Source organism: Stigmatopora argus, chromosome 8 (assembly GCF_051989625.1).
Source record: "Stigmatopora argus isolate UIUO_Sarg chromosome 8, RoL_Sarg_1.0, whole genome shotgun sequence".
In the NCBI taxonomy this organism is placed as follows: Eukaryota; Metazoa; Chordata; class Actinopteri; order Syngnathiformes; family Syngnathidae; genus Stigmatopora; species Stigmatopora argus.
Genome location: NC_135394.1, coordinates 5773482 through 5794652, shown reverse-complemented (window position 1 = coordinate 5794652; position 21171 = coordinate 5773482). Strand labels below are relative to the sequence as shown.

Genomic DNA, 21171 nt, shown 5'->3' with positions numbered 1-21171 from the left:
CATACTGATGTTGAATATAATATCTGTAATCTTGTGGAACCACAGATTGAAATTCCAACTGTTATATTTTTCCCCCATATTTAAACTAAATATATGGTATCGAGGGCGGCCCAGTGGACGAGTGGCTAGCGCATCGGCCTCACAGTTCTGAGACGAGGATTCTCAATCCCAGGTTAAGACCTTTCTGTGTGGAGTTTACATGTTCTCCCTGTGTGGGTTCTCTCAGGGTACTCCCACATCCCAAAAACATGCATGGTAGGCTGATTGAACACTCTAAATTGCCCCTTGCTATGAGTGTGAATGGTTGTCCGTCTCCTTGTGCCCTGCAATTGGCTGATGACTCTCGCCTGGTGTCCATAGTTGGCTGGGATAGGCCATAATTAGGCTGTTTATTCAGACTAAATGATGATTGTTGATGAATTAGTTTTCAATAAAAAATAGTATAAATCTACTACCCGCGACCCTTGGGGGGATAAGTGGTTTGGGAAATGAATGAATGGATGATAAATTGGTTAAAAATATTAGTACAAATATACTACAGTTTAAAAGCACCGTTTCACCTAAGTTGACAGGTTTCTCTGGCAACGCCAAATTTATCATTGGTTCCCCAGGATGTCAGTCATTCCCTCGTGAATTCAATGCCAAACTAATCCCAGGATTCATTCGCTAGGACAGGGGTGTCAGACTCGGGTTGGTTCGCGGGCCGCGTTAACGTCAACTCGATTTCATGTGGGCCGGACCATTTTAGATATAATATTTAGATTTTTTTTTTTATAAATGGATTAAAAGAACTGGATTAAAAGCCCTGAATATTCAGTTTTTATAGATCTAAAACTGTTTATTTGAGCTTTTTATATATATTTTTAGATTTTACAAAATGATTTTTGAACTAAATGATTTAAAAAATTACAATTATTGATTTAAAAGGGGGGAAATCAGGAAATTAATATACATCTATACTCTTCATTTTAATTTGATCCTAAAACAGAAAGTCGGCACTCATGATTTACTTTCCCGGGCCACACAAAATGATGCGGCGGGCCAGATTTGGCCCCCGGGCCGCCACTTTGACACATGTGCGCTAGGATGTCAAGAATTTCTTCAAAAAGGAATTTGAGAAAATGAAGTATTTTGAAATGGGCGTTGAAAACTCAGGTGCATATTTTTAAAATCAAAGGCTTTGGGAATATACTCAGTTGAAAATAATGACTTAAGATTTTTCCCGGGGGTTAAAAAAAAGCATAATATGTGGGCTTTAACTGATGGCCCCTTAAAAAGAGCTTAAGGTCAATTGTTTTATCTTCATTAATGACAAGCTTTAATGTTGTGATTGAGCAATTATCACATCCTATAGTGCAGTAGCTTTTGTTAAGCACGACAAAGGAATACAAAAGGCTTCAATTAAAATTGTTTATGTGATTGGTTTCTGCAGAGTTGATGGGGCCTGACAGGCATTCAAGCTCAGCACTCTTGATGACATTTGTTGTCAACAATTTCAGCTTCAGCCCATTTCACGCACAGAAAAGGAACTTTTAATCCCTTGATATATAATTAGTTTATCACATTAAACAGTTTCCTTTGTCAGATATTTCTGAGAGGTGTATATGGTAACGGCAACTATAGTTAATATGGTTTGCAGTACTACATTCAAGTACATTCACCCTAATCGTTTGCATGGTAATGTTCGAATTTATAATCTTACCATAGCATTTTGTGTGAATGCCTCTTTTGTTTATTCATATCATTATATATTTTGGATGTAGGGAATATTTCTGTTTTGTATTTTATAATACCAGCATCAGGCATCTTACATGTCTTTGGTAGAAATGCAAATATGTAAACAATATCAGATTCTAGAACCAAAACTATGCACAAATTTGCACCCAGCATCAAAGGCAGACTTAACACTGCAAATATCTCAAATTGACATTTTTCTTCTTCTTTTCAAAAAATAAGTACTCTACACTGGAAAGCATGAAGTTCTCTTCGAATTTTCCCATAAAAACGGCAATTATCATTTCTTTTACGTTTCTGTCATTGTTTTTTCAAGTATAGTCTTTACTTGTCAACCCCACTCTTGCCTGGATTTTGAAAACCTCAGAATACCAGACTAACTCTTATTTATTTTCTTTTTATTCAATTTATAGCCTGCCAATTATTTGCATGAATGAGATTTGTTTCCGGAATTTGATATCCAAATTATCGTGATGATGAAAATGTAATTGATGTATAAATGGTTAATTTAGTTACTTTTCTAAAGACCATAATCTGATCAGATAGCATTATATCTAGAATGTTGAGAAAAACAATGAAAATGGAAAGGAAAGAACCGGAAAAACTCATCCTGGTGATACATTTTCCCCCCTTATAGTCTGCACCTTTCTGCTTCTTTTGTATGAGGGCACCATAAAGGTTACAGTTGTAATTTCAACATGTTCATATACTCTCCAACTTGTGGTGCACTTGGCAATTTCTGTGCGGTTCTCAAAGGAATCCGGGCTTATTTCTTGACGCTTATTTTTTTCTGACCCACGACCTCACGAGCAGTAGCAGTTCAAAGATTTATTTTGGTGGTGTGAGTTGATTAGGGGACATCCATTTACTATGATAATAATAGTTGTATATAACCTACAACCTATATTAATGAATGTTGTTTATATCTAGCCACATTATGTGAAATAGGTTAGGCATTAACTGATTTAAACTGAGTGCCAAGTTGACATTATACAGCGCCCATGAGAGAAAGGTCTGCTTGTACTTTTTTTTTTTTACACAAAGTGTGTTGACCTTTCCCTGAGCAAACCCATTTTGATCCAAATCTGCCGCACTCTCATTTAAGTGCAAAAATTTGTTTCAAGCTCAGAACAAATGCAATTTTCTTTGGTCCACTTTGAGAACATTTATATTGAGTGTTAGTTCAACATGATTCAGTTCTGCATACAAATCCTCTTAGTCGTCAACTGTGATTGACAGGTCATCCGTTATGTATGAACACACAAGCATACAATCTGCTGGAATAGACTTGAGCTTTCTTGTTGTGACCCATAATGGGATACATTATGTATTTGTTGAAACATGTAATTCTATGCTATAAGGTTCTTCTATAACCATGTATTTATTCAGTCCTTAACAGAAAAATATAGGTCATTGCTAGCAATGGCTTTATTGTCATTTTCAAATCAAATCAATTAAAAATCAGTGTTAACTCTTCTTTTTACCACAATAACAGTTGTGCTCCAAGCAATTTATATTGAATACAAATAGTGTGACATGACTTCTCTAACCCTTTGCAAACAGCTTTAGTTTTACAAACAAAGTAAAGCGTTAACCATTGTTAATGTTGTTATTATTTTTAAAGTTTTCTTTCTTGCTCTGGCTGAAAGCGTAGAGTTAACGGCATTTAAAATCATTCATCCGTAGCAGAAAGCATTTAGGCGTTTCTAGGAAACCACTGTATGCTTGCTTGCTTTGTTCAATTTAGTTTGGAGGCAGATGCGGACTTTAATGGCCGTCTGATGCCCATTTGCTCTTTCACAAAACTGTTTGTCATTGTCCTTCTCCCCGTTAGAGAAATGTAAATGAGAATCTCGGAATCAGTACAGGTGTAGATATTCATCACACTATCGTTACTAACAACAAAGTTGAAGGACAATGAAAATGTGACTTGTGCAATCGATATACGAAGGAAGCAAAGGACAATGGTTGCATGATATGCTTTAAACTATTGGTTGGATGGTGAGGTTTCAATTTTTGGTTCCTCTATACTTGATGAGCAAGCATTATTATGTCCGCTTAGCAAATCCACACATCCAACCTTTGTTTTGAAGTTAACACCTTTTGCTACTGAATGTTGCATACTTGCCAAACTGATTTTCAAAGAACTAAAATGTCAGGCTAAATCCATGGGGGAAATGTTGGTATAAAAAGTTTCTCTACTTATAACTTGTTTCATCCGTTAATCACGGTGAGGTTTAAATCCCAGTAAATATCAGCAAGTTGATTTGTCCTAGGTGGGGTTTGTTCAGGGATGGTCCATGTATCAGTGAGAACAAAAGCAATCACACCAGCAAATAGAGATTGTATTCCATTTGCAGGACTTGTGGTCATATAAAACACTACCACATCTGTACAGGAGCATGAGAAGTAAATTCAAGTTAAAACAACTCATAGGAATCTAGCGCCAATATGTTTTATTGTATTCGTTTTAGTGCATTTGAAAAAACAAGAAGATAATTAACCAGTTTATTTTGTTCGTGTTTGTTATGGTGTCATTGAGCATGACTAGTATTGACAATAAGAAATTATTGGTAATTAAATATGTTGACTTAATGGATCTGGTTAATCACACCATTGCTGTTGATGAGTCTCAGACAAAAGGACAACAAAATTACATCTTTTTATTACACAGAGGCAATTTTCCAGAACAATATAGCACTATAGCTGTCAATGGGCATGGTTATGAAGCTCAATCTTCCTGATTATTGGTTTAATTGTCAAACCAAAGTATGATGAGGTTTCCATCATGTTTTTTTTAATTTCACATCCTTTCTCCGTGTATCGTCATTATAATTTATAGTAAAAATATTGTTGATTATAGCATTTATGAACAATAAACCCATAATGAATGTGCAGAAACAAGTTCAACAGGGTAGTTTATATTTGACAACAAGTATATTGAAAAGTAAATTGATGTTTTTGAAAGAAAGTTGGCTTAATTCAGCCAGAATATTGGTTCTTTTCCTTTCACATTTCTGTTTCCTGAAAAATCATTTTTGGCTGTAGAAAAACAACAACACAACATTTAAAAAGATTAAGCAAACACATAAGGCCATTTTATTAAAAATAGAACTTTATTAGTCTACATTGTCATGAAGCAGATGATGGCAAAATCTCATCTGTCACTTATGGGTGGCAGTGACAGTGATCATATTCACTCACTACCAGTCTTTTACCACACTTGTACTCTATTTAATAGTCCTGATGGCATTCTTGGCACAGATGCAGCTCTTCCAGCAGGCATTGAAAATTGAGCTTGTTACGACAGACTGATAGAAGGTATCCAATATCTTGTTGGATTCGCTGAAGGATGTGAAAGAGTCCTTGCTACAATCTCAAGTTGTTATTACAGATATTTCAAGGAAGGTGGAAATGAGAGCAAAAATTTTTTTTTTTATCCACGGCAAAAATGCACTCGTAAACAAAACTAATTTCTAAATTTGTTGTAATCTTTTTTACCTTACGTAGTTCTACGGGTTGACACCACCTGGCCGCTCCGCCGAGGTCTTCAAAACGAACGCATCAAGAGTTGTTTGTTTTTGTCTACCCTTCAAAATATTTCGATAATGTCGCATACAAATGTCATCACAATAGGATAACGCACGACCACTTGCCAACGAGAAATAGTCTTTAAAGAACGATCGCGGGAGCATCTTTCCTGAGAAAGAATAACAGGAAATACAATAGTTGAGCTAACCCACGTATTGATTGTGGGTAATGAAGTTTTATTCTGAGAAAGGTTGCCATTGCCTATGGGTGTTGTGTGCACGAGTATACTTCATTACCCAGAAAGCCCTCTTTTTGCCCGCGCGTTGTGCGTTTCCTGGTCGTATGAGAAACTCGTCAGAATTAATTAGTTCCGTGCTCGTAGATATTGTTATACACGAAAGATATGCAAAAAAAATGCCATGGCCACCTGGCTTGGTCGCATCACGAAATTTTGACCGCATCACCGATCGAAATTTCCCCCGTAAAACGAGCATTTTGTATGACGGGCAGTCGTATGACGAGGTACCACTGTATATGTATTTATACACAATGACACTTCTTAAAGATAATAATGGAAGGGATCTTTTTAATCCTAAGTGTATTTTTTTATGTTGATGATGCCAATTTTCTTTTGACATGATCATATTTGACATTGAGAGTAGAAATCCATTTTATTTTCCCGATTATGAAATCTGGTAGTAAAATCCTAGGGAGGGTTACTCTGAAAAAGACAAAATAAATAGTGGAAGGGATATGTTGAAGTTGTTAGCATGAATACAGCTGAGCTTTATTCTGCTGATATCTTCAGGTGTTAGAAAAATCATCATCAATCCCGGTAGTGAATAACAGCCGCTTCTCAGTATAGAAAATCCTTGAGTGCTAATAGGGTGGGTGATTTTATTCAGCTATTCACAATAATACAATACCTCGTGTCGTAAAATAAATAAGGTTATTTGCCATATTGGAAAGACATAAAATGTTCCCTTGTTTATTATCTTTCTGTTTGTATGAAAACAACGATATTTTCAAGATTGGCTCTTTTAAAAAAAATCATGTAACCGAAATGAGAGTAATAATTAAATATCATACGTTGTACAGTATTTGTATTATTAGCACTCATTACGCATCACTAAGGCAGTTTACTAACTACACTCATAAGTTGTACACAGGTTTCTTTCAACTCTTTTTGACCCAAAAATTATATCAGTACATTTCTAACTAGCTAATCTTATGGCAGCAACTCACTGTATGTAATCGTGGTCTAGGTGATCGGATGCTATCCAAACAAAACATCAAAATGGGGAAAAAAATGAGCATGATGCGAATTTGAACATGACATGTTTGTTGGTTCTAAACGAGTTGGCCTGCTAATGGACTGGGATCCTAATTCCCAACCTTCTCTAGGGTTTACACACAAATGAGAATATATTCAGTAAGCAGTGGTTTTGGGGGCAGAGATGTCTTCTTAATGATTAGACTGGTTTCTTGAACATGACAATGAATTTACTGTACTCAAATGTCCTGCATAATCACCAGATCTCAATCCGAATAGAGCCCCATTTGGGATATGGTGGAATGGGAGATTCGCATCATAGATGTGCAGGCAACAAATTTGCAGCAAGTGCATGATGCTATCGGTGCAATTGGGAGCAAACTCTGAAGAATGCTTCCAGTACTACAATAACTCAATACCATGTAGGGTTTTTGCAGTTCTGAAGGCACAATTGGGTCCTACGTGGTACTAGCAAAGTGGACCTCAAAGTTGATGCCCGGTGTGATGTAAAATGTACAAATATTTATTCAATTTTAAGAAAACTAATAACCCCTTCTTTTCAAGTATAAAGTTTCCATTCCAAGGTGTTTGTATAACTATTATTGTTGACAAGCTGTTGGTTGCCAGGGAAATCTTCCAGAGCCAGACAAACATTTTAGTCAAGAGTCTTGAAACATGATATGAATTGAGTCGCTTGAAGAGGTCTGGCTGACACAGTCATGATAGGGTAGATAGATTAAACCTCAAGTTCCAGCAGAAGTGGTGTTAGATTTTGTTTGGTTCAAGGTTAGTACTGTATAAACTGAAAGAAAATATTACTTATTGCCTTGTATACGCTTTGTAATGTCTGCAGTTGATTCTCGGGTGTTTGCAAAACCAACAAAATTCTTTGTTGCATCGTTTTTTTTTTTACATTGTGAATTGAACTGAATGCTTTTATTGTCATTATCCAAGTATAATAAGATTTAAAGCTTTCACCACATGGTGCATAAATAACAACAGACAGACAAATAAATAATCAATAAATAAGTAGTCCAAGAGAGGTGATCAGAGTGAAGCGGGCTTGTTCTATCTGAAGTGCAGGATGAGTTCCACCATTTTGGAGACATACGGCGCCTAGTTGCACCGCTCGCTGGGTCTATGGACGCAACAACAAACAAGGAAACACAGAAAATCAATATATACTAATGATAATTGAAACACGCACTTTGTGGAGTAACCACTAATTTCGTTATACGCAGCTGTTGTATAATGAAAATAAAGGCTTTTGATTTGATAAATAAATAATCACTAAATGGTAATGCTAAATAAATAATCACTAAATAGTAATGATAAATAAATAATCACTAAATAGTAATGATAAATAAATAGTCACTAAATAGTAATGATAAATAAATAATCACTAAATAGTATAATGATAAATAAATAATCACTAAATAGTAATGATAAATAAATAATCACTGAATAGTAATAGATAAATAAGTGGTCAACATAATAAATAAGTAGTATAAGTATGCAATTTATCCGGTAACCAATGTCTTCAATAAATAGATGCACTGAGTTGATGCCATGCTGCTGTTCTTTCTACACCACTGCAGCACACAGGAACTGTAACATATTGGCACATTGTTAAATTACTGCTGCACAACCCATCCATCTTGCCCTGCCTTGTGGAAATTCCATTTTGGGTCCGTACTTTTTCAGTATGATTGATTTACCTTTTGCAATGCATTTTAAAGTAATAGATAACATCCAGAATAAATGAGCTTTATTTTAAATACAGCTACACAAAGTATTTAAGTAGGGAATTTCAGACCTCCGATAATGGAGGAAGTGTTTAAACCTGCAAAATTCGTACACAGTTTACACGCGTTTCTGTGACTAACATAATATCAATCAGGCCACACGTACAGAATAGATAAGCGTTGCTAGACTCAAAGCAGGTAGAATGTAGCTGAGAAAATAGGCACTTGTGATCGCTTCTGTAGCTCTTCAATCTGTTGACGCAGTGACACTATAGGTTATTCTGTTCTATTCTTTTTTTCTCTGTCCATCTGAGAGTCAGACGAAGCCTCACATCTGGGTCTATTAAAGCTTGTTTCTCTAACAACTCTGTGTTGCACAGTGGGTAGCCAATGTATGACAAGTAATCGGGACAATCTGAGAAACTCGCATTCAAATTGGCTAAAATGCTACATGCATTTAAAATGTTTGCTAATACTGTATCAACTACTTGCAGGAAGTATTGGCTTGTAATTATTTATTTATTTTGCTCTACTTTTACACACCAGAATATTAATATTCTGTATTTTCAGTTTATCACACTTTTTTCTGCTGGTTTGCACATGATCAAGGTATTTCTTATCACTTTAAAATTTTTATGTAAATACTATATAAGATTACCTACATAGTATTATATTTAAAATTAAAACAACAGTAAACATGTCAAAATTGAACAAAAAGTATTCATTTTTCTCTAGATTTTATTTTCTAATCTTACCCACAAATAGAGCAAATGTATTAGGCTGTAAGGAATAGCCAGCTCATGTTATTTTTGAGTTCGTCTTTTTAAAAGCTTTATGATTGTTTGCATATTTAAAAAAAATCTGTACCCTGAATGCCCATGTCTGAAAATAAAACCGCATTGGTAAGATGCATTTTCCAGATGCACATACATTGTGTATTTAATATATAGTGAAGGAAAAATGCCACAAGCTGTGATTATGAATATGATTTTCATAACTTAGAAATCAGTCTGAGTAGCATTAGGTACAAATAGCATATCTGTAATGACCAGCTTGACCAAACATATGAATGTTTTCTCCGGCCATCCATCATTTTCATGCCTTGGTTTTCCTCTCCTTGTGTGGGTCGCAGGTGGCACAGTCGAGGATTCATTTCCAATACTTCTCTTTGACCCATCTTCTCGAGAAATCTGAGAAGTTCCTAGAGCAGTTGTGTGTCATAAATACCCATGTAAACCAGCTGGTCCACCTACGTTTATTTTCCAATAATCCAGTTTCAAAGTTAAATCCAAATTTGGATTGCATTTCCACTCCAGAATGTAAATACATGCGTCAGTGACAAAATTAACTTCACATCAAAGCAATGAAAATAGGACATTTAAAATAACAGCCATGCAGACCAGACATTAATAAAGCACAAATCCATCTCTCTGTATTAATGCCGCTTTTTTCTTCTTGATACTTTATGATATTCCATGGTTAACTGAAAAGAAAGTAGATCATGCTATGCTAGTGTTTCTATTTTCAACCTTGATATGTGGACAACTGGAGCAGACTAATGCATCCGATACACCAAAGAAAAAGTGCAGCTGTACAAATGGAGTATTATAGGACCGACCCTCACCAATGGAAATGCTGAAAAATTTGTAGTGCTTTGAAGTGATCCGAACCCTACAGTTTAACAGGCTCATATCCTTTCTGTGTTTCCTTGTGTCCTGAGGATCACAAGTTAGAGCTCTTGTGCAGTATACGCACATGCACATGAAAATAGAAGGAAAAAGAACCTGAAAATTCCGTATGTAGAAGCATTCGTAAGTAGAGGTAACACTTTACGTATATATTCGGCGGCCCCAGGTGCGTTCCGACCTTCCTGTGTGGTGTTTGCATGTTCTCCACAGGCTTGACTGTTTTTTTTTCTTTCCGGGGACTCCGGTTTCCTTCCACATCCCAAAAACATGCATGGTAGGCTGATTGAACACTCTAAATTGCCCTGACATATGAGTGTGAGCGTGAATGGATGTCTTTCTCCTTGTGTCCAGTGATTGGTTGGCGACCAATTCAGGTTATCCCCTGCCTGGTGCCCACCGTGACCGGACGTTTCGTCGAAAGACGTTTGGTCCCCGGACGTTTGGTCGACCGGACGTTTGGTCGACCGGATGTTTGGTCGACCGGATGTTTGGTCGACCGGATGTTTGGTCGACCGGACGTCTGGTCGAACGGACGTCTGGTCGAACGGACCCTTGGTCGAACGGACGTTTGGTCGAACGGACGTTTGGTCGAACGGACGTTTGGTCGAACGGACGTTTGGTCGCCGGGTTCGCTCGCTGTCAAATTATGACAGTTTACTTTTGATATTTTATATTTAGATATTAAACTCACTCTATCTCATGATTATAATTTTGAGAGCTGGTTTCAACTGTAACAACCCGGGGAGCAAACGTCCGTTCTATCAAACGTCCGTTCGACCAAACGTCCGTTCGACCAAACGTCCGGTCGACCAAACGTCCGGTCGACCAAACGTCCGGTCGACCAAACGTCCGGTCGACCAAACGTCCGGTCGACCAAACGTCCGGTCGACCAAACGTCCGGTCGACCAAACGTCCGGTCGACCAAACGTCCGGGGACGAAACGTCTTTCGACGAAACGTGCGAGTACCGGTGCCCACAGTTGGATGGGAAAATGAAAGAATGAATATATATATATATATATATATATATATATATATATATATATATATATATATATATATATATATATATATATATATATATATATATATATATATATATATATATATATATATATATATATATATATATATATATATATACAGGAAATATTGTATTACTCTAAAACCAGCTTATTACAATGACTAATGTTATGCATGCCTTGTGCTTGCTCCTCAGTCAGTTCATCACCGTGACAGTTTGGACTTATTAGAGCAGTACATAATGTACAAAGCTTTTGAAATTGGGCTAGAGACTGCATTGCTGAATGTTTTGCTTTGCTTGCTTTTCAATTTCCACTGAAAGGCCAAGGCCTATCAGGTGTTTTGACATGGATTCGCTGATGTGTTTGATGATGAATTTGTGTCTCTTTGTGATGGCTTTTTGTGTCCGTGCGGTGGTGGGAAGAAGGCTATATGACTCACTCAAGTAAACAGTTCCAATCCCTGCTAATGTCAGATAAATGGGATTCAGCGCATGCCTGTTTCTGTTCAAAATGTGTTGTAATTATTTCTCAACCCCATAGTCAAATCATTTTTTTTAGTTTGAGGCACACGGTGTATAGTAGAACATTTCCAAAAGGACTTTCCTCCGATGATCATCTTCTATGTGTGTGCATGTGTGGTTTGACTGTGGTCATTTTTCCAGCTTTGTAACCTCTTCCACTTACTACTTCCAGATAGAATTAAACATAGACAAAGCCTTTTAAACATGTGGCTTGCATATTTTCCATGGAGCCCATTTTTAAGTACTGAATACTTGTTATGATATGAAAATTAAGCATTTAGTTTAACTAAATCAACATTGGGTTGGACAAACCCTTCAAAAAGATCAATCATGAATTGAAATATTTAAATAATGTTCTTTTCTGAACACAGGAACAGTGATATTATGGTTGCATGAATGATGTTAATTTTTAGTCAAGCCCTTTTTATGACTACATTTAATAGTGCGGTTTGCATAGATAAACAGTATGAACATGTCACTTGATCTTGGCAAAAATTCAGTAGTATTGCATCATCCAGCATGGGTGCACGTTAGGACCAATTTTCCATCATCCCGTAGCCAGCCTGCCAAGCTTTCCCATGAGATAGAGGTAAAGGTTGAGATGACATTTTGTGACTTCTTATCTTTTGTCTAAGGCTGACTCTGTTTTTAGAGTCAGGGGTGCACGGACAGATCAGATGGAAAATGTCTCTCTCAGCTGCTGCCTGTTGACACAAAACAGCTCTGGTATTTACAGTCCCAGCTGTAGTCAATGGTTAATGTTAGTACGCCAATGCATAAAGAAGGAAACAGATGTAAAATAGTTTGTTGCTTATTTTCTTCTGTAGGAAGTACAACAATGATATGAATCTATATAATTGAGGCTTGTCCACTTAAGGTCAGGTAGAGTGCCCTTAAAACCTGGCCTCTCATCCTCTCTATGAAATTTATCGTTATTAGCTCAACTTCAGTTTCATTATTCTGATCAGCATGCGAACATGATAAAAGCTATACAGGGGCGCAATATACCATTTTGAAGCCTCTTTCAGTGAGATGAAAAAAATCCCCTGAGTTAGTTCTAGACCTGGGGTATCAAAATCAGTTTTGTTCAAGGGCCGCAAATGAACGTGATACTGAAAGATGAGCATCCACAGCCAGTTTAAGTGATTTGGACATCTATCAGTGACAATGGCAGGCAATGAGTTAATTTTGCATCACTTCTTTTAATTTTTCATTAGCATTTTAGGGTGCTTACAGGTGACTTGCAGTAAATTTTGGATCATTTCCTATTGATTTTAACTTTATGGTGATTGCTTACAAGAAACTTCAGCATGTGAAGCTGCAAAAATAAACCTGACATTACTTTTACAATCTTTTCACAAACACTGCAGTATTCTCTGATAAATTCCCAAGGTTTTGATGTGCTTCGACTTTATTCATTTTTATTGAGCAGTGGTAACTTGATCACATACTTTGTCCATGACAGTGTTTTGTACAGCCATTTGCTTATTTTCAATAGCCAGCTTTCCCAAGGTTAAATAGACCAACCTTAACGTCCTCCAAGCGTTTTGTAGTCATAATTTTTAAAATGTATTTCTACAGTACTTCCAATTTCACATTGTCAACATGCATTGTACTCATTCATTAATTTGTCTTCCATACCGCCCATCCTCGAAAGGTTTGCATGGGTTGCTGGAGCCTAACCCAGCTGTCTTCGGGCAAAAGGCAGACTACACCCTAGACTGGTCACCAGTCAGTTGTAGGGCACGCAGTGTGACCGGCTCTTTGGTCGCTGGACTTTTGGTCGCGGATGTTTGGTCGCCCGGACTCAAACAACGGGCGACCAAAAGACCGGCGACCAAATGTCCGGCGAACAAAAGTCCGGCGACAAAACAAGGTAAAACAACACGGTCTACGCATCAATAAAAGCCAACAATGGCCCTGAGCAGTTTCGCTGAGCGGACGTGTGAGTGTATAAGAGTTTGTATGTACATGAGTTGTCCACTTAGGAAGGGACGTCAGTCAGGGTCTTAACAAGTTCTCCACAAAACACAATAAAAGTACGGGAAATTTGGAGCTTTTCTTTAGCCTAATAATTAATAGGGCATTAAGTATGACTAAATAATAATTCACAGTTTGTATTTAGGGAATTTGAGCAACGATTTAAATGGTAATTAGCAATAACCTTCCGGGCGACCAAACGTCCGGCGACCAAAAGACCGGCGACCAAAAGTCCGGCAAGCAAACGGCCGAGTACCGGCACGCAGAGAGTCAAACGACCATGCGCACCCCCAATCATACCGCCACCAGCGGGAATTGAGCCCACGCCTGCCCGCGCCAACGTTAGACGAGTGAGCCACTACACCACGAGGCGGCAATGCATTGTACTACATATTTTACTAGAAATAGGCTGCAATTCTTCAGCTAAGGCATGTCAGCTTCTCATCAATTTTGTACTCTGAATCCAAGCAGAAAATCAAGTTTCATTCAGTATGTATTATGGTTTATGCTGGGGTTGTTACTCCAAGTCAGTAGTCATGTCTGAAAAGATAAGAAAAGAAAACAAAATGAAATTTTTAACATTCATCTAAAACCAGTTTAAAAACAACTTTAAATGCCACACGATGGCAGCAAAAGCTCATTTTACCGGCAAAACAATGGATAAGACTTCATCCCCTCAGTTCTGCATAGGTCCTTGGCACCAAGAGGCACCTAGGGCAGCCAAAACATTATGATACATAACTTTGGTCCAAACAGAAACCACCACAAAGACCGATGTTTATTAGCAAAGCATAGGTTACCACTCCAAACAACAACAACAACAAAAACGATCTCCAGATGTGAAATCATGTCAGTTCGCGCTGTGGCAATTTGAAACACCCAATTATACTGTGCTTACTGTCAAATTACTGGAATATTTTCAGTCTTTCAATCTTTACCAGACTCAATCTGCATGTCAGCGTTTTGGCATTTTAGTCGTCACAAAGTGCCTGTTGAAGATAATCCCCTGTAACTTGATGCCAAGTCTTAGTGTTGAGGCTTGGCGTGGTTGATGCGGTACTGGATACCACCCTGCCACTCATTGGTAGGCACTGGTGACTTAGTGGGCAGTCCTCCACAACAAGCTGAGGGGACTGTCTGCACACATTCTCGGACCAAGAGGTTACCCCTCGCGAATATTGCTGCACAAGAGCAACAAGTTGAATCTTCCTCTTTCACAAGAAACTTAGAGAATTGCATGACAAAGTTATTTTGTTGTGGTTGCAATTTTCTTTCTTCCTTTTCTTTCTTTTTTTTTTAAACGACAGTTTACTTGCTCCGCATTCTGAATAATCTCACTCGCTTTGAGTGAAAGTGAGAACAATCCCTCACTCCTTACTTCCTTTTGGAAAGAAATTGATTTTCACACTCAAGTCAGTCTAGTCTTGGCTTGTTTTTCTGGATCATCTGTTAAACATTCCTCTATTTATTCCCTGGATCCCAATGCCCTAAGGATTATTCAGATCTTGCATCTGCTTGTGTTACTTTAGTTTTTCTCTGTCTCACCTGTTTGGATTGGGGGAAGAAAAAAGAAAAGTCATGGAGTCAGTCCACACCCATCCACTGCTTCATTGATGAAAACAACATAAGTTGAAGAATTTCCCCAAGAGGCTCGGTTCAGATGTTCAGTTTGCTGCCATTGCAGCCTAGAGTGTGAATGAAAGGTCGAGTGGGACAATGAACAAAGACTCTAGACTGGCAAGGAAAGGGGGGTCCGCAGGGTTTGGACATGGTCGACGGCACTCGTGCTTGGGGTAGGTTCATTTGCTTTGTAGTATAATTTAGACAGGGTGTTGCACTGCAATCGCATTCATCAATTGTCTAAGACATTCTTGTCTTGTGACTTGGAGATGAGGTCATTGTCATTCACTAAATCCCGTCAAGTTCAATCCCCATTTTGGAAATCTTGTCAGTTTTTTGTTTTGTTTTTTTTAATAACATTTATTTATTGCCCTTTGGTGTAATCGTCAATTTAAGAGTTAATGTGACCATAAACCACATTCCTTAAGTGGGAAGGGTAAAGTAGTGTGTCGTCAAAACCAAGCATTCTAATTAACAGGTGTGGCAAATGTTTGCCTTGGGGACTTTCATACCGCTCTCAGCTACATGTGCTACTATCGTTTGAGAATTAAGTACAAAATGTACAGGGTGCCACTTAATATGGATGGTATGTTGTAGTAGTGAGATGTTTTAGGTGGTGTTATACTAAATGTCTTGTGTTTTAGAATATTTGATTGACGTGATGTCTTTTTTTTTGTTTGTCAGCAAAATATTTTTTAAGCACTTCAACCAATATGTTTTTATTTATTTTGACACAGCTTACATGTGTCTGAGTTTTATTGCAAGTTTGTGCTTGTATGGGAAAGGGGATTAATGGCCTTTTTGCTTGACTGCTGGGTCAGCTGCTGCATACATCAACACTACAAGCAATGATTAAAACTGCCATTACATGTGTTGTCATTACAGTTTACTGTCCACAGCATAGTGCTATTTTCAGTATTTTTTAATGTTGTAATCAAAAAGGAGCAGTGGTGTTTTAGTCAAAATTCAGAAATTGCTAAGAAAAGATGAGGGGGGTCTACAAGTGGTAAGCATATTTGTTTATAACAATGTATCTGAGGTTCATCGTTTTTTGTTTGCACATTTTTCCAGTTTGTGGGGCTTTTCTCTGATTTTAATACTCCGATTTCCTCTCACAATCCCAAAATATTCATGCCCGGATTACTTTGAATCCAATTGGTCATTTAGATGATCATTTTGAACACCCTACAAATGCCTGAATGATAAGTTCCATTTCAGTTTTTTTGAAAAATTAAATACATTAGATGAATGTGTGAACCCCCCAAAAATTTGAATCGTGGGCTGCTTTGTACCTTATCCTATCTCCAGTGCTCCCCAGTAAGAGACTCTTTCCCAATTTCTGTAGCCAGTCCCACCAAGCGTAAGAATGATGACGGGGGAAGAGGGGCAATAATAGAAGAGGCCCCCCCAAAAATAAACCCTCCATGCTTGGAATAGTTTCTCAGCACCACCAGCTTGGCTGCCTAACACACGTGAAACTGTCATGTGTTGTTTCTCATGTATACACACACTTGAGCACAAACCATGTCTGTCACTATTCCCAAAAGGGTATTAATTGTGCCAGATATGATTATGATGCCAAATATGTGTTTGTTGTTGTTGCTGCATTTATAGTGAATGCTGGTAAATGTGTGAGAAGCCAGTTTCTGTGATGATTGCTCTTCAAATGAAAGTCTAGTTTCACTGTCTATTTTTTTCCTGGCTTATAGTGACATCTGCTGGAAGTTGGTTTATTGTCAGCAACGTGCTTTACTGCATCATCACTTGAAGTTTACATAGTCTATTGTACAAGTAGACAAATATTGAAACCACAATCTAACAAGGAAACACCCCTTTGAACTGGATGTTTATTTTAAGGGAGGGACATGATAAGACGTTCATCAGTCTTGAATGGGGAAATAATGAATATATCAACCACCTGATTGTTAATTAGACACACTTTCTTTTGACACAGAATTCATGGTTTATCTTGATTCATTTTCATTATTGAATAGGAAGGAATGGCAAAGTAAAATGTAGTTTTCTTGACTTAAAGACCATTAAGGTATTATATCCTCGTAATTTAACAAGTAGGTACAGTGGGCCTAAGTAAATGTATCATTTGTACACTTTTAAGATAATGCATGCTTGAGTTTGTTAGCATTCACAGATCAATCAAGATAAAGATCTTGATTGATCTGTCTTTTCTTACCAAAGTAATGGTTGTTGTTTAAATTACATCAGCCAGATACAATTTCATGACTACTTACACAATTTAATAACATAAGCTGTACTTTCCTTTCAGTGTCAAACATAATAATGTTTGACTTAGAGCAACGCTCTGTAAAATGCAAGTTTTGTTTTTATAGGACTGTACTGCATATCAATAAGAGCTGTTTGCAAATACTGACTGTTTTGTATGAATAATTCAGCTATGATATGTGTTTGAGAGATCAGTCATGTCACACTATACAGTTCTTCATCTAAATCTTTGACAGTGTTATGCAAAACTCAGAATTTTGTTTGTATGATGTAGATAGATGCAATTACTAAAATATAAAATAATCGCTCGTGACATCAAATCAGTCTCCTTCTCGTTCTGTGCCATAACTCTTTGCAATGTTTTGAAATTCAAATTAGCCAATCAGGCAACTGAATCATTGTCATTAAACCTCCAAAGATACCACATGCACCATGGACTTTAAATTAATGTACTTGCTGCGAAGCTATTCATTTCAAATTGTTCTGTCTTGTAGTAAAAAAAGATAGATAGAGAGACTAAAATAATGTGTATGCTTTCGCCAAATACTGTGAAACATAAAGTAAAAAACTACAGAGTTAGTGAGTATCCTTAGAATATCTGGGATTTTTTTTTCTATAAACAATGTCACTGAATCTTAAAACTTGGTATTTGTGTTTTTTTTCTGTATAATTGATCAAGTCAGTTTTTTTTATTAATGTTTATGTTCAGAAAAGTATCCACAGTAGTACACACTGTGATCCCCAAAATGCAAACTTTCACGTAAATAATATTTGCCCGTCACCGCCTATTTTAATTAGCAGAAATAATGTTGTCATAGGAGCCATTATCCAGCTGGGTTGCAGAAGCCATTTGGCATGTGGATTCAGTTACACTGTGGCCTCACCAGCATAACTACCATCCAACCCAACATCTGTTTTAAGGTCCAAGCTTATTTTTGCAAGCGCCTTTTTACACAAGGAAGGAAGTGGCCATGAGGGGAAGGACTAGATGGTGCCTTTGGTTTAGCAGAAAGGGGCAAATTGGTAAACAGGATGGAGTTATGTCAACTCTTCACTAATCCAGTAGTGAGACTTGAACGACTGGTAAATAATATCCAATGCAATTCCATTTTAGCAGCCAGCATGGTTAGTTAGCACTTCTGTCTCTCAGTTGGTGGTGTTGTTCGACTAGTTTCAGGGTTTGGAATTCATCTGCAGGTTTTCAGCATAGTGTGTTCTAAATGTTTGCCAAGTATCGTGGTCTCCCCACACAAGGCCAAAACTATTTTGTGGGAATGTGAATGAATCATTATTTTTATATATATCATTATATATATATATATGTGTATGTATGTATATATATAATTATATATATGTATGTGTATGTATGTATACATATATATATATATATATATATATATATATATATATACATATACAGACGCTCCCCTACTTACGAACGAGTTAGGTTCCGAGCGATTGTTCATAAGTTGAATTTGTTCGTAAGTTGCTCAGTGCTATATTTTGTATTATAATTTATATTTAAGGCCTATATAAGTATATTGAAGGTTTATATAAGTGCATTTGTATGTTTAAGGCTTGTATAAGTAACACACATTGGTTTGTACTGAAGAGAGATTTACTAGAAACTGACCGAAAGAAGCTATCTAATGACGATTGCAGTTTTCATTTTTTTCATCATAAATGATGCGGTAGCACTGTATGGCATCATTCAATTGATTTGCAAACTTTGTGCTTTGTGTGGTACTGACGGTCGAACGATTCAAGTTGTATTCCCGTGCAACGCGCATCAAGCTTTGTTATTATTGCCACTCATTTCAAATGAAATGGCTGGCCTCTTCCTTGCATCTCCCTCAAAGAAGCCTTTCGATTTTCACCAACCATATTGAATAATGGATGCACAAGATATTTAATGATACAGATGAAAAAGGTTCTTTGCGCACTGGAGATACGTTCACGCACTTCCGCATTGCAACAAAATGGGCAGAAGAAGGTAGATGCTGGGTGAGGTGAGCTCTCACAGCGCCAGGCGTCGGTATTAGCGGCGGAAAGAAGTACTACTCGGAAAAAGGCATGCGATACAAAATCGAACTGACGAACATTTTTCGACATAAACGCAATTTGCAGACATGTTCGTATGTACCGTTGTTCGTAAGTCGTATGTTCGTAAGTAGGGGAGCGTCTGTAATTATATATATGCATGTGTATGTATGTATAAATATAATATATATGTATGTGTATATATATATAATTATATATTTATAATTATATATGTATATGTCTGTATATATATAATGCTGTATGTGTATGTATGTATATATATAATTGTATATATGTATGTATATATATATATAATTCTGTATGTGAATGTATGTATATATATAATTAGATATATATATGTATGTGTGTATATATATGTATATATGTATGTGTATGTATGTATATATATATATATGTATACATGTATATGTGTGTGTATGTATATGTATATATGTTTGTGTATATATGTTTATGTGTATATATGTATATATGTATATGTGTATGTATATATGTGTATATATGTATATGTGTATATGTGTATATATATATATATGTATCTATGTGTATATATGTATATATCTATGTATATATGTGTATATATGTATATAAATGTATATATGTGTATATATGTATATATATGTATATGTGTATATATATGTATATGTATATATATATGTATATATGTATATATATATATGTATATATATGTATATATATGTATATATGTATATATATGTATATATATATATGTATATATATATATGTATATATGTATATATATGTATATATATGTATATAGGTATATATGTATATATATATGTATATATATATGTATGTATATATATATGTATGTATATATGTGTATATATGTATATATATATGTATGTATGTACACAAATTTAGATTTTTTTGTTTAATTATATTAGGTAATGAGTTAAAAGCACACCCTGAAGTAGACCTCGAACCTTGAAAATCCCTATTCAATCTCAGTTCTGTTGCATTAACCACATGTGGTTAATGTGAACCCAATAACTATAAACATAAACACACAAACGGTCTTTTTTCATATTTTTTTTGTACCAAAGTTCAATGAACTTTTGGAATCATCATTTCCGTCACGGCTTGAGTGGTTTGAGGTTTTTGGTTGTTTGAGGGTCCCTCCCCTCTTGACCCATTTTTCTCTACGATGTGCTTGCCAACACGTCTGCGTCAACCCTTTGCCCTATGCCTCAAAAGACAAATATTTGTCTGTGATGGCGACAGCACCGAACTGGTCATTTGATGACATGCCAGTCCCAGCAAGTCAATTCATTCCTGAGGAGTAACTCATGCGTGATCCGCTCTCGTAGCACCTTAAAGGGGATAGATTCAGATATCTAATAACAAACGGACAACAACAAATACTAATTTATTTGGACACAATATAGTCATTGACGTAAACTACAATGGTCTCATGGTACATGTAAAGTTATATGTAGTGGTACTCGTAGCAATAACCACATGTAAGGACTTTAAATTGCAAAATAGATCACGATTTGTGGAGACGACAAAATAAAAAAGGCTGCGTCATTTGAAGTTGGCCTAAATGAGAATGGGAGTATAGAAAATTCCTAATGGTCTTATATAAACTTTATTTAAGTGATTTCATTGTATATCCCATTGGCATTAAGTGCATCTTGAACTTTAAAATTAAGTTTGAAATGGACACTAAGTGGCTTTGATTTCATTATTCAAAATCAATTACTGTAAAAGGTGTGTCGGTTTATGTTTGTAG

The 21171-nt window shown here is 36.5% G+C and overlaps 2 protein-coding genes across 3 annotated transcripts in view; one reads left to right on the top strand and one right to left on the bottom strand.

The window, feature by feature from the left end:
- The window catches only part of LOC144079161 (peptidyl-prolyl cis-trans isomerase FKBP3-like), a 139843-nt gene that overhangs the window by 84714 nt on the left and 33958 nt on the right, over positions 1 to 21171 (bottom strand). The gene's annotated exons all lie outside the window — the stretch shown is intronic.
- Positions 1 to 21171, top strand: part of LOC144079156 (3',5'-cyclic-AMP phosphodiesterase 4C-like) — a 69673-nt gene that overhangs the window by 18863 nt on the left and 29639 nt on the right. The window lies entirely within an intron of this gene.